The 4,011-nt window shown below is 38.4% G+C and overlaps 1 pseudogene; it reads right to left on the reverse strand.

Annotated features, from left to right (window-relative positions):
* Nucleotides 1-682: 682 nt before the first annotated feature.
* On the reverse strand, nucleotides 683-3,445 carry LOC106883821 (SCAN domain-containing protein 3-like; annotated as a pseudogene).
* Nucleotides 3,446-4,011: the final 566 nt, after the last annotated feature.

Below are 4,011 nucleotides of genomic sequence, written 5' to 3' on the forward strand. Positions count from 1 at the left end.
ATAATATAGTTTATACTTCTTCTTAAGACTAGCTTACTCATGATATACTTGAGAATCTAATTAAATGACAAGTATCAATCAATGTAAGTAACCTCTGATTTAATTTAGTCTTTTATTTAGCATTATAACTTATCTTTAAAATTACTTTATTTGATGTATCTTATATAAGTCTTATATAAGTCTGAATACTATATATTACGTAAAAATATATAGTATTCTCAAATGAAACGGAATAATCCTCCTTATGACTATTTTAATATTGTTCTTTTAGAATTCTCATTAATCAAGCTTGTCTTACTCTATTCTTTAAACTGAGCATCAAATCAGAGTGTACGTCCTTTTAACTTGTTTTTGATTTTACTTTTGATTTGCTTATACATACATTTATATATATATATATATATATATATATATATATATATATATATCGTTTTTGTATTTGGTTTGCAAGATTCTTTATGTGAATTCGTGTGTTGAAGCATATTTTATTGTGCCTGGAGAATCATTCTCTTTTAGTGCCTTATTATTTAACACACTCTCCGATTCGATTTCCACTCATTTATTTATTTCTTTTATAAAATTTTCGTTGCGTCTTGCAACCTCTTCAATAGTCGTTGACTATTGGCCTTGTACCTAGAGTAGAAGAGAATATTACATAAGCATTTTATAATCTTAATCTTTACTAATGTGAAAGGTGGGCCTGCTTCTCCTTCGTCAGTTTATCCAGTCGTGATTCAATTGAGGACAGTGCCACACGCAATGGAGAATGAATATCCATATATTTCTGTACTTTGTATTGATGAAACTCATGGTTGAGAAGCTAGTCACGCAGAGGTATGTTGAAGGAAATAGGAGAACAATTTCACTAAGCTCAGGATATTCTGCTTTCACTTTAATCTAAAAGGAACCAAGTGATATTGTAGTTTCGAAACTCCTCTTCAATCCTTCGTCACCAGCCAGCTCCAACAATTTATCCTCCATAATGACACTAAAGTCGTCTTGCAGTGGAATAAATGGATTTCGGATCCATCCATTCCCTCTCCGTGGATCTTCTTCTGCTGGAAAGTAAATCTGAAACCGGTCGGCCAGATTCATCAAGTGTTCTCTGATGACATTTCGTAGAGATGTAATATTAAGGTCTTCGCCTGCTTCAGCGGTGATTGTCGCTAATTGATGAAACATGTCATAACAATCTCTTGACACTCGACTCGTCCATGCTTCTGGCTTTCGTTTCTGTCGTCGATCTTGTCTGCCATTGTAAAACACGAAGCCACCGTTGCCAGCACGTGGTGTTGAGATCATTACAGATAGCAAAGATATTAGCCAAATAAGCCAGTTTGGTTAACTAATCCACATCTCCGAACAATTGTGACCAATTTGGATTTTTGTCCTGAAGAAACTCGGCAAGCTCGTTTTGTAGCTCAAACATTCTTGACAGGAATTTCCCCATCGATAACCAACGTTCATTGGCATGCAATAAGAACTGTTTATGATTAGTTCCCATATTATCACATAATGCAGTGAATAGTCTCGAATTTAAAGCATTCGTCTTCACATGGTTCACAATTTTTACTACCTCGCTGAGCACACTACTTAGTTCTGTTGACATTTTTTTTTTTTTGCAAGACTTTCTCGGTGAAGGGAGCAGTGCGTCGACTTGCATTCTGGGACAAGCGTCTTAATCTGGGTAACCACTCTTGAATGCCGTCCTGTCATTACGGCAGCGCCATTAGAACATACGCCTACACAAAACTTGAAATCCATCCCACATTTGTTAACGATGTAGTCGCTCACAGTCTTGAACACTTCAGAACTACTCGTTTGTGTTGGTAGTGAGGCAGAGAAAACAAAAATTATTCCTTCAAATCACCTTCATTTTTCAAAGCGCACATACACCATCAGAACTGCCTGGTTAGCAAAGTCTGTGCATTCATCAAGCTGCAAAGAAAAGTACTTTATATAATATAATCTGTCCTATGAGCTGATCTTCCATATCGTGAGCCAGATCGTGAATTCGTCGAGCTATAGTGTCATTTGAAAGTGGCACCTGAGCCACTTTCTTTGCCGCAGGCTCGCCTATCACTAGCGTCTCACCGATTATGTATGGCCTTTTAGCTTTAGCAATTCGAAGTGCTATTTTATAAGAAGCCCACAAAGCATGAGTATTTATGTGTAACACTTCAAAGATCTGTTTCTGACGTTTGATGCTCTCTGTTCAACTTCTTGATGGTAACTTCGGGTGACCAGCCTATTCACAAGGTTACCAGATATCGCCACTCACCAGAGCGCCACTACCTCAATTCATTCTCTTTTGATATTTCTACATCGCTAGAAACAACTTCCTTCAACAAGCGCAAACACTGATATAATCTTAATACTACACCAGTAAGCTATGGTAAATAGAAAATATATTGTCATATCAAAAATATATTAAGTTTACTTACACAATCCCTACCACAGTCAGTCAGTACCACGCGCCCCCGGCCAGCTGATAATTTGTTTACGGCAGTGTATAAGGCGAAATTACTGAAATTATACTGTTGTTTTATGGGGTTTTTTTCTTTTCTGGAAACTCGCCGAGTACCGGTAGCTGATGGCTCGCGGACCGGCACCGGTCCGTAGACCGCCACATTGAGTAGTGCTGGTGTAGATAACATCAATACCATTAATTACTGTAGGTGTCAACGACTATCGAACCGGTGAGTGTGTTAAGTAATAAGGCACTAAAAGAGAATGACTCTCCCCAGACACAATAATATATATATATATAAGGAGTGGCTGTGTGGTAAATACCTTGCTTACCAACCACATGGTTCCGGGTTCAGTCCCACTGCGTGGCACCTTGGGAAAGTGCCTTCTACTATAGCCTCGGGCTGACCAAAGCCTTGTGAGTGGATTTGGTCGACGGAAACTGAAAGAAGCCCGTCGTGTGTGTGTGTGTGTGTGTCTGTGTATGTGCGTGTGCGTGTGTGTGAGTGTGTCCCTCCATCATTGCTTGACAACCAATGTTGGTGTATTTACGTCCCCGTAACTTAGCGGTTCGGCAAAAGTGACCGATAGAATAAGTACTAGGCTTACAAAGAATAAGTCCTGGGGCCGAGCTGTTCGACATGCACACACAGACACGCACACACAGACACACGAAAGACTGAATGAATTAGTGTACGTCAAGCTATAAGCAAATTATTTTTAATGCTTTGTTAATGTTTTTAAATTTTACACTCCTTTTAACTATTTTTATTAAACAGCTAAAATTATGCATAGTTACTTTTTCCTGAAATGCTTATGTTTTGACTACTGAAAACAGTTTCTCATGATTTCATATAAGTGCATGTGTTTATGTTATTCTTCCTAGTTTAAATGTACAGCAGCTGTTGCTTCTACCTTGTGCTGTCTTATGTCAAACATTATATGACCAATATTTACCGTAGGTCATAACTGTCATATTTTATCGGTTGTTTGGGAAAAGAAACTTAAGCGGTTATGATTCATACTACTGTGATTCATGCTATTCGGCGGAGGTAACGAATACGCACACCACTCGTTTTCGGCGTAACCCTAATCCTAAACCTAAACTTAACCCTAAACTCTAACCTTAAACCCAACCCTAACCCTCAATCCTAACCCTAACCCCTGACCCTAACCCTGAATCCTAACCCTAGCCCTAACCCTAGCCCTAACCTTGAACACCGGGGGTGCGTATTTTTTTACCTTCGCCCATATTCCTTCATACACCAAAAATGTTACCACAGCTTTATTTTTTTTTTTTTTTGACACATCCATCACCAGTGGCTTGTAACTTCAAATGGTGTAATTTCATCTGAAATGACAAGAAAAAGCCTCATGCTGGATGTAAAATTGCAAGTGTTTAAGAGATTCGAAGCTGGCGAAAGTCAGTCGAATATGAGTAAGACTTTGAACTTGAACACGTCAACGATTAGAACTATCGTGATGAAAATGCGGACGAAATAAAACTTTCAGCCAGGTGAGAAAGGTGACTTCATTTTATCA

This window comes from Octopus bimaculoides, chromosome 4 (assembly GCF_001194135.2).
Source record: "Octopus bimaculoides isolate UCB-OBI-ISO-001 chromosome 4, ASM119413v2, whole genome shotgun sequence".
NCBI classification, from domain to species: Eukaryota; Metazoa; Mollusca; class Cephalopoda; order Octopoda; family Octopodidae; genus Octopus; species Octopus bimaculoides.